The sequence below is a fragment of the Anolis carolinensis genome, chromosome 5 (genome assembly GCF_035594765.1).
Source record: "Anolis carolinensis isolate JA03-04 chromosome 5, rAnoCar3.1.pri, whole genome shotgun sequence".
Lineage (NCBI taxonomy): Eukaryota > Metazoa > Chordata > Lepidosauria > Squamata > Dactyloidae > Anolis > Anolis carolinensis.
In genome coordinates, this window is record NC_085845.1 from 167,566,158 (window position 1) to 167,585,532 (window position 19,375).

Below are 19,375 nucleotides of genomic sequence, written 5' to 3' on the forward strand. Positions count from 1 at the left end.
TTGCACATAGTAATGCATTATGTAATGAAGAATACACCCTTCCCATATGAAAGCACATGAGTACAACTGGTACAGAGTGGTCTTGCTGTTTTTAAAATCATTTCGGCTCAACTCAGAAAATACAGCATTGGCTGGATAAGGGTAAGGAACAATGTCTATCACCATAAGTTTGTATCTCAAGTGGTCTCAACTATTTTAGATTGACTTTTCAAACAGTTTGGATTTAATCCAGGGTCTCTCTGAAAGGATTTCTTCACAGAACCCTTCTGAAGTAAATAAGTAAGTAAAACTTTATTTCTATCTCACTCTACTTCCCTGTGGGGACTCAGGACGGCTCACAACATAAAAGGCGAACATTCAATGCTCTAAAATACAACAACAGACTAAAAAATTCAAATAGACAGTACAGAACATTCAAAACAAAAATCACATAAAACAATAACATAAGTTACACAATATTATTAATAAATATTAATAAAAACCATGTTTAAACAGGCCAACCCAGCATACTATTTAAGAACACAGAAATGCTGGACCACTCTAACAACCACCATGTCAGACTACACAGAGAAGCCACTGAAATCCACAAGCATGTGGACAATTTCAACAGAAAGGAGGAAACCATGAAAATGAACAAAATCTGGCTGCCAGTATTAAAAAACTCTAAAAGCAGGACAGTCAATAAAGAACAACACTCAAAAATAGGGGAATTCCAAATAAGAAGCAATCAGGGCCAGCTAATCACCTCCCAACACAATGATTCTCAACCTGTGAGTCCCCAGGTGTTTTGGCCTACAGCTCCCACAAATCCCAGCCAGTTTAGCGGTTGTTAGGATTTCTGGGAGTTGAAGGTCAAAACATTTGGGGAACCACTGCAACAAAGGATTCTCCTAGGCAGGAAGCAGGCAAGCTTTGAAGCTGAAAGGCTATTCAATGCTAATCAAGGTGATCAGTTGCACCTTCACATTTGCCTCATTCACATTTGCTTCAAATAGACAAGGGCTCTTTCACCCACCCTGGACATTCCATATAAACCCCACTTGCCTAGTTTCCAACAGACCTCACAACCTCTGAGGGTGCCTGCCATAAATGTGGGTGAAATGTCAGGAGAGAAGGCTTCTAGAACATAGCCATACAGCCCAGTAAACTCACAGCAACCCAACCCTGACACTCTCAGGAGGGAAAAAAAGCTCTTGTTCATAACTCTCTCCTGAAAAATTATATATAGAAAATTGTTGCATAATGGCACAAAATGTATAGTGAGAAGATGAGTGTAATTTCTTTCATATATAAATGTGGGTTTTTGAAGGCTAATTCAGTAGTTCAGTTGTGTTATTTCATATGGACACACGGTAAATATTTTGTAGAGATATTTTGTACTGATTTATTCCTCTTTTCTCTTATTTTTTCAGCTGCTTTTAAAATGGCCATTATCTCCTCTGCTTACGTACTTCCCTTCTTTGACCTTAACTTTCTTCCATTGAGCAAACTGAGTTCAGCAATTACCTTTGAAATTTATTAACACAGCGGGGTAAGAGAAGAGGACAGGGAACAGATTCTTGCCCTTCCATGTATTCCATGTATTTCCAAGTAAAAGCAAACGGCTGCAGTGTCTTCTAGTTTCCATGTTTTTCCTCATTAATAATTTTGGATATTTTTACTCCACTCTGATGTTAAAATAGAGCCGGCATTGTCCAAAGACCCCTCCAAGGTCATGTGGCCAGCATGACTGCATGGAACGCCGTTACCTTCCCGCCAGAGCAGTACCTATTGATCTACTCAAATTTGTAGGTTTTCAAACTGCTAGGTTGGCAGAAGCTGGGCCTAACAGTGGGAGCTCACCCCACTCCCTGGATTCGAACCACCAACCTTTCAGTCAGCAATTTCAGCAGCTCAGCGGTTTAACCCAATGCGTCACCAGAGGTCCCACACTGATGTTGCTTGTCCACATATTCCCTAATTTTCATTTGTGAAATTTTGGCAGGTGTTGAAGAGTATGTACTTTTAGACAGGGTATATATGTGCTAATGATCCTGTTTGAACTTGGAAACAAGCAAGGTCAGCCTTGTTTAGCATTTGGATGGGAGACCACTAACACAAACCAGGTGCTGTACGCTATATTTCACTACTGACTGAGAGGTCATGAGATCGAAACCTGGGTCGGGTTAAACCCCCAACCATTAATAGCCTAGCTTGCTGTTGACTAAGCAGCCGAAAGACAGTTGCATTTGTCAAGTAGGAAATTTAGGTGCCGCTTTATGCGGGGAGGTTAATTTAACTAATTTACAACACCATAAAATTTCCAGCAGCACATGGAAAGGAATGAGGAAGTAATACCATCAAGGACTCAGTGTCACAAGTGGACGGTGAAGCAGCAGCTTCCCTGTGGCCGGAATTGAGCATACCCTCATGAGGCTGGAAGCTGGAAAATGTTAAATTGCATCTCTATGTGTCTATATGTCATATGTCTAATGGCATTGAATGTTTGCCATGTATATGTGCATTGTAATTCACCCTGAGTCCACTTTGGGGTGAGAAGGGTGGAATATAAATATTGTAAATAACAATAATAATAATGTGTGGAGTTATGATTTGTTCCTGATTAACACAATTTCTTCCACCAACCCTTCAACATCACTATGTATTCAGTATTTATGAATTCTTCATGCCAGAAATATGTATGTGTAATAGGAAGTTGTCTTTAACTTCAGAAGCTTATTATTTTCTAAAAAATGAACTCCTTCCATGAATCAACACTTTGTGTCAAAAGGATAGATTTATAGATGAGTTTACACAGACTACATGAAAGCCAAGTATTGTGGAAAATTAATTATGAACACCTTGAACTCAATGATTGTTATCTCTTTTTTTATGAGAAAGGAAGATACTAATACAGCACAATCACTCTGTGAATAGGATTAGCTTTGTGGGAACTTGTAGGAAAGCACTCAATTTCCTTGCCCATACACTGGAATGTATGTGATGATATTTTGTTGTTTATTCCTGCAGTCGCTTCCGACTCTTTGTGACCTTATGGAACAGCTCGTGCCAGAGTTCTTGATATTACTTAACTTTAATGGCATTTTAAAGACATTAAGCACGTTAAGTCAAAGGAGATTAGTGTACAATAAACCTTTCCATATCTTTAATATCTGGATCTGCAATTTCCCTGATTATGGATCATTATACATAAAATGGAAGTGATGTGAACACAGACATGCTGGAGCATCTTTATACATGTCACTACCATTTAATAATATGGAATAAAATCATCTGCTTTTTGGGGCATCTACTGGTTGTGTTTGTGTCCTGGAACTGAATCCCAACAGATCCAGAGCCCACATAATTCCTAGAGAAGAATATGAACCACAACATTTTCATTTGATATTTTGTTTTCTCCTACTCCCTTTGTTGCCTCCCTTGTCATACTCACTGCAATGTTAAACTCCATGCTGAGTGGCAGCAGTGGGGTGTACAATGGATAGCAAAGAATGGAAGAGATGCCGGGAGGGATGGACGGAGGAGAGACAGACAAAGTTCATGGTTCATTGCCTGATGGTACAGCATGCCCATCCCATGTCAGAAGGAAACTGGCGAGTGAGAGAGTGAAAGATAGGGAGTGGACTGAAATATAATACGAGAGAACTGGAGGAAAGATGGGACAGCAAAGAGGATATTAATAGCAGCATAATCGCCATCCAGAGAAGGAGCATATCCTTAGTGGTTATGAATACAGGTTACTCTAGGTTATGAATCTGTAACTACAGGACTGAATACCATCCATTGTTTGTAAGAAACAAGAACGGAAAAGAACAGTTTTCTTCAATATTCAGTATTACAGTTATGGACTTGTAACCAGGATTATGGATTTGTAACTGATCTGCATTCAATAAAGACTATGTAGTCTTGTCATTGTGTGCCTTTAACTAGTTTCCAACTTACGGTGGCCCTAAGGTGAACCTATCATGGGTTTTTCTGAGAGTGTGCGACTCACCCAGGTCACCCAGTGGGTTTTCATGGCTGAGTAGGGAATCAAATCCTGGTCTTCAGAGTCATAATCCAGTGCTTACATCATGCTAGCTCTCTATTAATCTATGTAAACACCCACCCAATCCATTTTAAGAACCAGCTTCTGGGTTGGGTGGAGGAAGCCCATTCAGCTGGTGTTTGGGGTGCAAGGAGCATAATGTTTCCACCCCCTTGCTGTCACTGAGTGAGATTACAAGCATCACAAGCCTTTATTAAAGTTTATCACTCACTGGTGGAGGGTGGGAGAAATATCGCCCTCTTCGCTACTTGAATTGGTTGAATGGATGACCTTCATCCAGTCTGGCAGATGGGTTTTAAGATGGACAGCAAGGAGGTCTAGGCAAGTTATAGACAGCTCTGCCTACTCCCTTTAGGCCAATCTCTCTGTAAATATCAAGTCTTACAGTTGTTGGCCGACAACACCACAAATGAAGCAAAACACTGTGGGAAGAGTTGGTTTTGATCCCGAGTGAATACCAGGCTCCATGAAATAAATGTTAGGAACATTTACATAGCACAACCAGCGACTGTTTCAAACACAGGGCCTTGGGTGTTGCTTTCTAGCACGTGACTCAACCAGCAGGTGCTCCAGGTACTGAAAGGGAAGGATACGCTCTGGTATGCAATTACAGAAGCCTTCTGGGTGTCTTTTCATTCTTTATATAGAAGTTGTTCAACCACAAATTTTAAAAGTTTGTTGGTTTTGTTATGAGGAAAACATTGCTAGGTGGGGTGGATCATTGTTCCTGATGAGGCAGTACACAATTGTTCCCACCTTTCATACAGCCCTGGGTTGCAGGTTTGGTCAGTTCCCATTCAGCACTACCCAGACAGGATTGGGCAATTGCAACCTTTCTGGAGTCTTTAAAGTGCAATCCCTTAATCCTTCTTTATAGGGTGTGCTGGCTATGTCTTATATGGATTGTAGACTACATACAACTGGATGCCCACAGCTGCCTTGACTGGAGTTAAAAGGGTATTATGTGCCTAGGCTGGGGAAGATTTCTGCTCCAGAAACTAGGAAGTTGTGTATTCATCGTATATAACTAAAGGTTACAAATTGAAAATATAAGGATCACCTTTAGAGCATGAGTCATCCTCTAAATATTCAAAGGGAGAGAGGGGATTTTAGATATTACGGCTATTAAGTTTTTGATAAAACAGTTTCCACAGTAAACAGAGATACCATGTAAGTAGTACATTTATATTGTGCTTTCTTCCTCTGAGCTCCAAGTTGAATACATAACTTCCTATACACTTCAGTCCCAGAACAATCCTGTTAAGTAGATCAGCTGAGAGGGCTTCACTTCAAGCAGTGCCAGGTCATAAATCATGATTGGTTCAGTCTTGGAGCCTAACAAATATTTCCCCCATTTCTTCTATGGCCCACATTCATTTGATCCTACCTGCTTTTATTGTCCCACCAAAACCTACCTGGAAACTCCAACATAGTGATGTTCTACAGCATTTTCAAAATGGTAATTTTTCTTTTCAGCAGAGATCTGTGTGGTGGGATGTGATGGTAGGAGGAGAAAGGTCCCATTTTCAGAGCATTTCTAAAGCAGCAGGACTCTTCTGGCATCTTCAATGCCAACATGTTTATTTAACACGACCTTTTGTGGATTATAATCCACTCTGCAAGATTTTCCAGCAATCTCCTTTGGTGGCATTTAGCAACACCTTTCACCCTGTGGGATCTCATTCAGGAGAAAGATTCAAATGTGTACAAGGAAAGAAGGGGAAAGAGTGCCTCAAAATGCTTTTACCTGGGTCAAAAGGTACACTGAACGACTTTCTGATAATTGAGTATAACTAGAAATGAATACAAATGTAGTTATAAATATTGATGTAAGAATTAAGCTGGTATCTATAGATGGCAAGAGTGAAGATAAAGAAAGGGGCAATTTAACTCCACTTTTTGCTTCTCTAATGGGAGCAATCTCATTAAAGGTAATTTCACCATGGATGGGAGTAGGTGAAAGTAATGCCCTCTTACCAGGATCATGACTGTGGAGGAAAGGGTTAAACATCTCCCCCATCTTCCTCCCCAAGACACCAAGCATTCAATTAACAGATGCAAATCTGATTCCTAATAATGCATTTCATGTCACATATAGCTTGACCCTCAATTGCTGCTAATGTCTCAAATTTCTAACATGGGCAGCGGGATAAGAATGGTGGTGTGGCCTTAGCCAGCTTTCTGAACAGAAATGGATAATCACTGTTGAATTTCCAGCATGGTTTTGCATTAGACATTGGAAAGAATCATCAGCAAAGCAATGGAAAAATGCACCTGTGCTTGGAAGAGAAACAATCAAATAACATTGAGCAACACAGAGCACAACTTGATGCCACACACACATGAAGCACAGTTTCCTTGAAAATAAACACCATGGGTCCAAAAAGGAAGAACATACAAGAAGATCCCGGGAAATGGCATGGATGTTGCAGGAAAGAAATCTACATTGGTATAGGAGATACTTGCCTAAACCCAAACTTATGCTAGTAGACTAGAACTAGCAACTACATTCCTCCCTACTTCAGGGAGAACAGCCCCCAAATCCTATGAACATCGCTATAAACCAGTGGTTCCCAAACTTTGGACCTCCAGGTGTTTTGGACTTCAACTCCCAGAAACCCCAGCCAGCTTACCAGCTGGAAGTATGTCCAAAACACCTGGAGGCCCAAAGTTTGGGAACCACTGCAAACAAAGTAATAATCTCTCCTGCATTTTGTGCCTAACTCAGAGTTAAGAAAAGTTACTTTTTGAGAGAACCATTAACAAAATGTGGAGTGGAGGATTAGGAGTTGTAAAAAACAAAAAAAAATAGCATTTCCAAGCTCTGAGGCAATTTCAATGTACTGTTTTGTATTAGGGTTCCAGAGGCATGGATCTGCTGGAGATCTGAATCCCAGGAATTTTGCTTTTACTTTGCTCCACCTCTCTCCTGCCCTTTTTGGGTTAGCAAAACTTTTATCAGGAACAAAAAGGATCATGAGAATCTGACGAAGGCTGATTTTTGAGGTGCTGTAAGACTCCTTGTTCATAAAGAATCAAGGGCACACTGTTGTTCCCAAAATGAATATGCCAGTCATCCCTCTGCATTGTGAACATTAAATGGTGCAGCATTTTTGATATCACAAGGAATTGGCTTAGCTGGATACTGAATGCGTTAAGCCGAAAGTTCACGTCGAGTATTAATTCAATCACTAACTGCCTTCTGCACCCAAAAAGGCAACGACCGTACTGCAATGCTTTTCACTTCATAATAGTGCTAATGAGAACTTGCTCGTAAAGAATTGTCATTGTCTTCATGCATGTTTTTACAGCCTTGATAAGTGTTTATATTTGGAAACAGGTGGTTAGTAATAAACCTGCCAGCTCCTGCTAATTGAACAGGTGATATCTGAATAAATACTGATTGCCGAGTGGTGCAAGCGCATAGGAGGAAAACCAGGTTGGGGCTTTTTGAGTCGCAGCACTTTCTCAATTGGCCACTTGATGGCAAGCTTGCACCAAAAAGCTTCACTGGGTTTTCCCCCCCACACAGGCTGCTCTTAAACTGGATCTGACTAGTACAAAAGTCAAATTTGTGGCGCCCTATGCATTGGTGCACAATTGTCTTTGATTTGTATCTCTGCCAGCCTCTCCTGCCATGACATAACCTTGTTGCTCATATATGGGCTGAATTGTTGGATTGTTCCTCCAGATCTGTTTTGCAATCTGCTAGAATCATGGGAGAACATGCTAATTAGTTTGCAGTAAGGCTGAACACAGCATGGGAGTGAAAAAAAATGAATGAAGATCTGTATTCTGGCTTTCCTTTTATCTAGGCTAGCAGTTTGAATCATGTTATGAAGCTATAGAGAAAATATCCAGAATCTTCACCCCTTTCGTTTCTACATAGATAGACATCCCTTTCTCCATTATAAAAAGCAAATGCAAATTCCAGCTTGGCATACCATAACAGATTAGGCAGCCCATCTGAAACTTGGTGATGACTCAAGTAAGCCAACCAAGCTGTAGGCTAGAAAATAATAATAATAATAATAATAATAATAATAATAATAATAATAATAATAATTGTGCGGTTTTCTGGCATTGTATATTTCTGCCGCTTCTGTGACTGTTCATTTGGGTTTTGATGATTCCGTAGCCCACTTGTCGATGGATGTCCAGAATCAGCAGCATCCACCGCGGTCCTTTTTATCCTGGGCAACGACCGAGCCAGTATAGACTTCGTTTTGGTTTGATTCTCCATAATGCTAATGGGTTATGTGCTCTTGGTTCCATTCCTCAGCTGAGGCCTCTCTGGCTTGGTTGGACCTGCCGGTAGTTACACTACCGCCAGCACAGCCCTCAGCGTCCTCGGAATGGTTAAGCCTCCCCACCACGTCAAGGTGGCACCTGCGGGGGTGCTGTGCCAAAAGATCTCAGCCGGCATTTGGAAACAATAGACATTGACAAAATTACGATCTGCCAACTGCAAAAGGCCACCCTGCTGGGATCTGCGCGCATCATCCGAAAATACATCACACAGTCCTAGACATTTGGGAAGTGTTCGACTTGTGATTTTGTGATATGAAATCCAGCATATCTATCTTGTTTGCTGTGTCATAATAATAATAATAATAATAATAATAATAATAATAATAATAATAATAATAATTTATTTATATCCCGCCACCATCTCCCAGAGGGACTCGGGGCAGCTTACAGAACACTCAAGGTGTGACATACGAAACACAACAAGTGTAAAACAAAACATAGACTATAAACAGTCAAACACAACATCATAAATTCACAATACCCCCTGGAAAAAACAATAAAATACAACAATTGCTGTAGATAAAACAGCAGTATTCGATCTCAGAATTGTAAAGTGCAAATAAAGAATCTAAAGGTCCTCATATGTATTATTAGAGAGTCTAAACATGATTGAAGGCTTGAAAAGAATTGGATTGCCTCAGTTCTGTCCATCTGATCCCAGATGGCCTGATCCCAGAAGGGCAGTTGGTTCTCGCAGAAGCAGAGGCAGCAGGAGGACATTTTTGCTCCCTGGCTTCAGGTAGGATTTGGCTAAGATTTGGCTAAGATTTTAAACTGAGTGTGGGCTTGGCTCCTGTGGTCAAAGTCTAACTGTTGTGTGACTGTTGTGTTGAAAGAGAGCCAGGTACTTAAGTTGATTGACAGCAGGCATTGTCCCCTGTTAATTGAGTTTCTGGGAAAGCTTTATTTGCCAGTGTCGCGCGCGCCGTCAGGCACCTTTACTAACTATCCTTTGCATTACATACAGGAAACAAAGCAACATAAACAAATACACAAAGAGGTGGTTTGTTGCAGTCTGCACATAAAGTGCGTGCATATTACTTAACTGTACAAAGATCCCACTTGGCCATCACGCTCACCAAGAGATGCAACAAAAGCAAAACATTCACATCACATGCACCAGCTGTGGCATGTTCCGCTTTTTCACACAAAAACTAGACAACTACAACTGCTCCAAATGCAAACAGATGACTCTGATGGAGCAGAGGATCCAACAGCTCGAGCACCGTATTAAGACCCTTAAGGACATTCAGGCACTCGAGCTCTTCTTGGACACTGCACAACACGCTGCTGTAGATCTGCAGCCTGCATCACACCAACACCAAGACCATGATCAGGAACCTTATGGGGAGATCAACTCAAAGGTAGACAACCCTCAGCCTTGGAAGGAGGTCACCCATAGAAGGAGACGCAGGACCAGGCAGCCTCCGCAGAACTCCTCTGCTCAGCTGCATTTACACAACAGATTTGAAATTCTTACATCATTAACATACAATCAGGAAACACATCTTGTGGAGGACCACAGTTTCTTAGATACCACTCAGTGGACCACCCTGGATCAATGCGCAGGGGATAGCCCTGCCGGGGACAGTGCATCACCACAGTCACACTTATGTAATCATGCAAATGCTCCATCCCCAATCATAGACCAGGAGCAACAGGAACATCCTTGGGAGAGTAATGGGCTCTCGGATGTATCTCAATGGATTGTCATTGATGAATGCACTGGGGATGTTGAGGAGGAGGACAACACTTTACACCTACATGATTCACTTCAACAGGAACACTCTTCAGGGGACATACACACTGTCTTGCACAAAAGGGACCCTGTCAATCCTCAAAGGAAACAGGTCTTGGTAGTAGGTGACTCCCTCCTTAGAGGAACGGAAGCCATCATTTCCAGACCGGATGGGATGGCTCGAGAAACATGCTGCCTCCCGGGGGCAAAAATACACCATATCACTCAGAGGCTCAGCAGGCTCCTAAAGCCCCATCACCCTCCCCACCTTATGTTGATTCATGTAGGTACCAATGACACCGCTAGGCATACTTTTCAAAAGATCACAAATGATTTTCGAGCTCTGGGAACAAAGCTAAAACTGTATAATGTACACGTGATCTTTTCATCCCTCCTCCCCGTTGTAGGACACGGCTCTACAAGGGCCGGAAAAATAGTACAGGTCAATAACTGGCTCAGAAAATGGTGTCAAGAGGAGCATTTTGGCTTCCTTGACCATGGTCTACTCTTCCAAGAGGATGGACTACTGGCAAGCGATGGGGTGCATCTCACACAAGTAGGAAAACATCTTTTTGCACACAGACTGACAAACCTCATCAGGCGCACTTTAAACTAGATCCACTGGGGGAGGGGAACAACAGCCTGGCGAACACTATATTACCCACGACCACAGGGAACCGCCAAAAGGCTAAACGGAGGGCTGCACAAACACAGCAAGGACCAAGTACAGAGAGCACAATAATCCCAAATAAACAGTTCGAGGGGAGGTCACAGGGGCTTACATGTCTTTACACTAATGCTCAGAGCATGGGAAATAAGCAAGACGAACTCCAACACCTAGCACAGCACCACACATACAATGTCATAGGCATCACTGAAACCTGGTGGGATGACTCCCATCACTGGAATTTAACCATTGAGGGCTATAACCTCTTTCACAGAAATAGAACAAAGGGGAGAGGAGGGGGGGTAGCTTTATATGTCAAAAACAGTTACGTTGCAGAAGAAATACAAGACTGTAATCCGGGAAACCAGCTTGAAAGCATCTGGATAAGAATCAAGGGAACCGGGACTCAAAAAGATCTTGTCGTGGGTGTCTACTACAGACCTCCGAGTCAGGATGAAGGACTTGATGAAGCCTTCTGTCAACAGCTGACCAAACAGGCACAAAGAAGAGATATAGTAGTCATGGGCGATTTCAATTATCCCGATATCTGCTGGAAAACAAACTCAGCCAAGAGTACAAAGTCCAACAAATTCCTCACTTGCCTTGCAGATAATTTTATGGTCCAGAAGGTAGAAGAGGCAACAAGGGGATCAGCAACTCTTGATCTAATCTTAACAAATGTGGAAGACCTGATCAATACAGTTGAAGTGGTTGGATCCTTAGGGGCAAGTGACCATGTGCTCCTGCAGTTTGCAATACAAAGGAATGCTGAAACTAAGACAAGTCAAACACGCTTTCTGGACTTTAAGAGAGCTGACTTCCAAAAAATGAAGGAATTACTGAGCGGCATTCCATGGACGCCGATATTAAAAAACAAGGGAGTTAAGGATGGATGGGAGTTTTTCAAAAGTGAAATACTCAAGGCGCAAATGCAAACAGTGCCAACAAAGAAGAAAAATAAGACAAGTGCAAAGAAGCCAGAATGGATGTCCAAAGAACTTCTAACTGAGCTAAAGCTCAAAAGTGACATGCACAAGAAGTGGAAAAGGGGAGAAATCACCAAAGAAGAATTCAAACATATAGCCAACACCTGTAGGGAAAAGGTTCGCAAGGCTAAAGCGCAAAATGAGCTCAGGCTTGCCAGGGACATAAAAAACAACAAAAAAGGCTTTTTTGCTTACGTTGGTAGAAAAAGGAAGAAAAAGGAGGCGATAGGGCCATTGCAAGGAGAAGATGGGGTGATGGCGACAGGGGACAGGGAAAAGGCAGAACTACTTAATGCCTTCTTTGCCTCGGTCTTCTCACAAAAAGAAAGCCATCTTCAACCTCAGCAACATGGAATGGACAAAGGATTGGGGGAAATCCAACCCCAAATAGGGAAACAAGTTGTCCAGGAACACCTGGCCACTCTAAACGAATTCAAGTCCCCAGGGCCAGACCAGCTACATCCAAGAGTACTGAAGGAACTAGCGGAAGTTATTTCAGAACCACTGGCAATTATCTTCGAGAGTTCTTGGAGAACGGGAGAAGTCCCAGCAGATTGGAGGAGGGCGAATGTGGTCCCTATCTTCAAGAAGGGAAAAAAGAACGACCCAAACAATTACCGTCCGGTCAGCCTCACATCAATACCAGGCAAAATTCTGGAAAAGATCATTAAGGAAGTGGTCTGCGAACACTTAGAAACAAATGCGGTCATTGCTAATAGTCAACACGGATTTACCAAAAACAAGTCATGCCAGACTAATCTGATCTCTTTTTTCGATAGAGTTACGAGTTGGGTCGATACAGGGAATGCCGTGGATGTAGCGTACCTGGATTTCAGTAAGGCCTTCGACAAAGTCCCCCACGACCTTCTGGCAAACAAACTAGTAAAATGTGGGCTAGACAAAACTACGGTTAGGTGGATCTGTAATTGGATAAGCGAACGAACCCAAAGGGTGCTCACCAATGCGTCGTCTTCATCATGGAAAGAAGTGACAAGTGGAGTGCCGCAGGGCTCCGTCCTGGGCCCGGTTCTGTTCAACATCTTTATTAACGACTTAGACGAAGGGTTAGAAGGCACGATCATCAAGTTTGCAGACGACACAAAACTGGGAGGGATAGCTAACACTCCAGAAGACAGGAGCAGAATTCAAAACGATCTTGACAGACTAGAGAGATGGGCCGAAACTAACAAAATGAAGTTCAACAGGGACAAATGCAAGATACTTCACTTCGGCAGAAAAAATGGAAATCAAAGATACAGAATGGGGGACGCCTGGTTTGACAGCAGTACGTGCGAAAAAGACCTTGGAGTCCTTGTGGACAACAAGTTAAACATGAGCCAACAATGTGATGCGGCTGCTAAAAAAGCCAATGGGATTCTGGCCTGCATCAATAGGGGAATAGCGTCTAGATCCAGGGAAGTTATGCTCCCCCTCTATTCTGCCTTGGTCAGACCACACCTGGAATACTGTGTCCAATTTTGGGCACCACAGTTGAAGGGAGATGTTGACAAGCTGGAAAGCGTCCAGAGGAGGGCGACTAAAATGATTAAGGGTCTGGAGAACAAGCCCTATGAGGAGCGGCTTAAAGAGCTGGGCATGTTTAGCCTGCAGAAGAGAAGGCTGAGAGGAGACATGATAGCCATGTACAAATATGTGAAGGGAAGTCAAAGGGAGGAGGGAGCAAGCTTGTTTTCTGCTGCCCTGCAGACTAGGACACGGAACAATGGCTTCAAACTACAGGAAAGGAGATTCCACCTGAACATCAGGAAGAACTTCCTCACTGTGAGAGCTGTTCGACAGTGGAACTCTCTCCCCCGGGCCGTGGTGGAGGCTCCTTCTTTGGAGGCTTTCAAGCAGAGGCTGGATGGCCATCTGTCGGGGGTGCTTTGAATGCGATTTCCTGCTTCTTAGCAGGGGGTTGGACTGGATGGCCCATGTGGTCTCTTCCAACTCTACTATTCTATGATTCTATGATTCTATGATCTTAGAGTGTTGAATGATGCATCTACATTACAGAATTAATGCTGTTTGATGTCATTTTAATTGCCATTGCTCAATGCAATGGGATTGTGAGAGATGTAGTTTTACAAAATCTTTAGCTTTTTCTGCCAAAGAGTTCTTGTGCCTCATAAAACTATGACTCCCATAATTAAGCCATGGTGGTTAAAGTGGTGTCAAACTGCATCAATTTTAGAATGCAGATGCAACCTAAGCCAATGTGCCTGAACAGCTATTTAGCAAATTTACGGAAGCATTTGCAATGCCATGTGAGAATAGCAAAACAATCAAGATGCCTGCCATAGATGTGGGTAAAACATCAGGAGAGAATGCTTCTGAAACATGGCCATACAGCCCGGAAGACTCACAACAACTCAATCAAGATGCTATAAGCATGAGCTCAATTTTTCATCAGAACTATGGAAGGTTAAATCCAATATTAGTCTCACCTGGTGCAGACCCTCTGAACTGAAAAGGAGAATTACAACTCATTTATGATTCTCATGGATTCTAATGGGCCAACTCTAAGCAAAACTGCATTGTATTTAATCCTGTATAAATGATAAATCATTATTTGGTGCTTGAGTGGCTACAATTAAATCGAAAACAAGTATATAGCAAGTATGTTTTACATAAATATCTTCCATAATGCACACATTAAAATATTTATTAGATTGAGAACGGTTTTGAATGCATGGCGTATGTGAAACCTGCAAGCCCAATTCCGTTTTCAGTTCCATTATTCCTAAGCACCAGCTATGCATGGCAAATTAGCCCTTTACAGTATCAGTTGCTTCTGTTTCCTCAGGCAGCCAAAGCATCTGGAAGAGTTACGCATGCATATTCTTTCCCAGTCAGCACACTACAATGTAGTGATTACATCATAGGCATTGTAGTCTACAATGAACACAATAAACTATTGGGTTGCTGTGAGTTTTCCACGCTGTATGGCCATGTTCCAGAAGCATTCTCTCCTGACATTTTGCCCACAATTGTGGCAGGCATTCTCAGAGGTTGTGAGGTCTGTTGGAACCTAGGTAAGAGGGGTTTATATATCTGTGGAAAGTCCAGGGTGGGAGAAAGAACTCTTGTCTATTTGAGGCAAATGTGAATGTTGCAATTGGCCAGCTTGATTAGCTTTGAATAGCCTTAAGCTTCAAAGCCTGACTGCTTCCTACCTAGGGGAATCCTTTGTTGGGAGGTGTTAGCTGGTGTTACCCAGAAAACTCAGCAACCCAGTAATTTCGGCCATGAAAGCCTTCGACAACACAATAGACTATCTTGTTCTCACATACATGATTTCCATGAGAATGAACAAGTTTGCTCTGGTGGAAAGAGGTAAACACTTGTATACAGTGCCCCCCCCCCCCCCAGTATCTGTTGGTGTCTTGTTCCAGGACTCTTTGTGGACACCAAAATCCAAGTCCCATTGTGTACAATGACATGCTAAAACCATGTCCCTTATGCAAAAGGACAAAATCAAGGTTTGCTTCTGATATTTTAAAACAAATTTTTAAGCTGTAGATACAGAATCAGTAGATACAGAAGGCCAATGGTAGTTTAAGTGCAAAGAGTGTGAAATACACTGAGAGAAAAGATATTTTTTTTTAAAAAAATATTGAATATGAATTTATGTAACTATGATACATAATCAGATTTGTCAAAGCCATAGCAAATCCCAGAATAGCCATCAAAGTTTTGGTTCAGAACTTGGTAATGATAGAACAAAGGCATACAAGCCAAATTATATTTTTGTCACTTCCGAAAATACTTACAGCTTACATGGAGAAAAATATGTGATTAAGCAAGCATAGAAAACATGATTACAAATCACATATTTATTGCAGCTCCAGGAAACGAAAATGTTGAAATAGAACAGTCAGGATTCACGCGCCTTTTACTTTCCTTCGTCTTAAAGAAGCATGTCTCAAGTAAGCCTCCCAGTCTTCCATTGGCCTGTTTTTCAATGTTGTTTAGCAATATGAATTTCTTGGCTTTGTTTTAAAATAATACTTTTGTTCACTTGAGACCACCCACCAGCGACTTCTCTGAGATTAAGGCAGTCTTGTTAACATTCTCATGAAGCAAATAAAGAAAAGCAAATGCCTTTGACATGTGCTACACTGAAAAATATTTCATTGCCACAGATCTAGGACAAATCTGCTGTGACAGAGTCCCAAATGAATTATGCAGATTCACAGCAATAAAAATGGATATGCTTCTGCCTGGCAGTTGCATGTGTTGTTTATGGCATAGATTACCTTTGAAGACTTAAGACTGCTTACTTAAAGATTCACTGGTGAAATTGAAAACTGAATTAGCCTATTAGAAGAGGTTGTGGTGGCTTCCATGTCAGTTGTGTTTGTTTTTCATACTAATGATGTTTAATGCTCTTTTAGTATTTGTATATTTGTATATTTTAAATTGTATGATGATTTTTAAAAATGTTTAGCCACTTTGAGTCTCATGCAGGAGAGATAAAGTGGGGAATAATAATAATAATAATAATAATAATAATAATAATAATAATAATAATAACAACAACAACAACAACTCCTCAAAGCACAGCAGACAAAAAACCAGTACAAGAAAACAGCACTACAAACTAGAGCTGACAGCTGGCACAACAAAACATTGCATGGAAAGTTCCTTGACAAAATTCAAGGAAAAGCTGATAAGGAGAAGACCTGGCTATGGCTCACGAATGGAACCCTGAAGAAGGAGACAGAAGGCCTGATCCTTGCAGCCCAGGAGCAAGCCATCAGAACAAATGCAATTAAGGCCAAGATTGAAAAATCAGCTGATGACCCAAAATGCAGACTGTGCAAGGAAACCGACAAAACCATTGATCATATCCTCAGCTGCTGTAAGAAAATCGCACAGACAGACTACAAACAGAGGCACAACTATGTGGCCCAAATGATCCATTGGAACTTATGCCTCAAGTACCACCTCCCAGCAGTAAAGAACTGGTGGGATCACAAACCTGCAAAAGTATTGGAAAATGAGCACGCAAAGATACTGTGGGACTTCCGAATCCAAACTGACAAAGTTCTGGAACACAAAACACCAGAAATCACTGTTGTGGAAAGGAAAAAGGTTTGGATCATTGATGTTGCCATCCCAGGTGACAGTCGCATTGACGAAAAACAACAGGAAAAACTCAGCCGTTATCAGGACCTCACGATTGAACTTTAAAGACTCTGGCAGAAACCAGTACAGGTGGTCCTGGTGGTGATTGGCACATTGGGTGCCATGTCAAAAGATCTCAGCCAGCATTTGGAAACAATAGGCATTGACAAAATTACGATCTGCCAATTGCAAAAGGCCATCCTACTGGGATCTGCGTGCATCATCCGAAAATACATCACACAGTCCTAGACCCTTGGGAAGTGTTTGACTTGTGATTTTGTGATACGAAATCCAGCATATCTATCTTGTTTGCTGTGTCATACAATATTGTTGTGTCAACAACAACAACAACAACAACAAAAACAACAATAGAAGATGCTGAATCTGAAGTTCAAACTCTGAAGATGCTATCTAAGGTGCTGACCCCTTTCCCTTTCCCAAATAAGCGCAGCCCCTTACAAAACTCTTTTAAAGCTAAACATAGACATGAAAATCACCAGCTACTGACAATTTAAATCAATATCTGAATTGGTGAAGTCACACTTCTTAAAAAATGTGGGAAATCACCAATCCCAGAATGCTATCCAAAGGGCTGAACCCTGTCCTGAAACTAGTTTTACATCATGGCTAGCCTCAATTGGCTAGCACATTCAATTTAAAACACAGAGTCTAATCCAGGCATGGGCAAACTTCAGCCCTCCAGGTGTTTCGGACTTCAACTCCCACAATTCCTGGCCTCAGACCCCTTCCTTTTCCCCCTTAGCTTCTGCCTGCTGCCCGATCTCTGAGAAAGCTTATAGAAATCGACTCTACAAACTGGCATATCTCTCCATCAGGTATTTTCCTGTGTTTAAATTTTGCAAATGTTGCTCAGTTCTGATTCCAAAACCAAAACTGAATCAAGAGAGAACTGACAAAAAGCACTTTGTGGGGAGAAGATGTGGAGCCTGCCAGTAAAACCACATATTTTCCTTAGGTGAAAATGTTAATAGCATTGTTGTCATGAGTGCATGAGATGTTGTTGTAGTTGTAGTTGTTTATATCTCACTTTCTCTTAAAATATATAGTTGCAGACTTTCAACAATATCAGGATTTTTGGTCGTGCAATTACATGGCTTTTACAAAACAATGATAATGATATTCAGACCTAAAAGGTCTCCTAGTTATAAAAAATTAAAAAACACAACCTACAGTATGTAGAATATTTCTTCACTATATGACAAGGCAAGGAGGAGAAGCGAATCTGAGCGCCAGTGCTGAAGGCTTTCTGGTTTTACTCCATCTTCTTCTGGAGAGGGCAGGTCATAGTTTAGCCAGCCAACCATTTGGGCTTAGGTTGAACCTGATTCAGGATGCAAAAATATTTCTAGGTTTTGTTTATTGAGAACGATTGGATAGAGTTCTCAAATTTCAGAAACTGACTCCGGGTCCCAGAGTCTGAGGGTCCATCTACACTGCCATATAAAATCTTGATTATCTTCTTTGAACTGGATTATATGGCAGTGTATATTCATATAATCCAGTTCAAAACAGACAATGTAGATTATCTGCTTTGATATTCTGGATTATATGGCAGTGTAAACAACCTTCTCCTGTCTCAGGATGAGAAGAAGGAATCTCAGGGAGACTGCATCCTACCTGTATATGCATCCCACCTTTCTCCCATTTGGGAAACTGCTGATAACCTTAAGCTAATGCAGAATTATAAACAATACCTCAAAAATATTTCATCCTGAGACTATTGCTAACGGGGTATTTTTTTCCAGAAAACTTTATTTTATTGGGTTACAGCCATGCCATCACCAGGTGACAACCCTCTCAGGTCTAGGTCCTGAAATCTCAGGGCTAGGGATGCCTCTGACCAGACAACCAGGAGAGAGGGCATAAGGCATGCCAGATGCACAGGACTCTTTGTTTTAATGATCTCTACCTCTCCATCTGTATCAGTGCAGTTCCTAACATAGATTTTTTCCCATTTGTTTTGGCAACGTGCCTCGGCCCTCTTTTCACTTATTAATCATCAAAGATATAACAGACATGGAAAATGAGGCAGCTTCTGTAAAGGCAAGGCAGTGACATCAAGGAAGCAGCCCAGTTATGCAATCAAATGTTCTCCTTGCTTAAGCACACATGGATGAACAGTCAACAACCTCTTCCTTAACTGGCTTGTTAAGTATGATAAATCTGTCTTTTGGATACACGAGGGCTAGTCCTTGGTGCATTACAATCCTTCCAGTACTCAGTGGCCTTCTGTGTGGAAAATAACTTATTTATTATGCCAGTAGCCTCTCTAACAATCCATGAGAATTCACAGTTTATCTGTCGTAAGTGCTGAACGAGCAAATATAAATATGCTACCTTTGTGTGTATATGACATATGTGCCTTCAAGTAGCCCATCAACTTAATGTGACCCCATGAATTTCACAAGGAGTTCTAAGGTAAGAAATACTCAGGGGTAGTTTTGATAGTACCTTCCTCTGAAATACAGCTGACA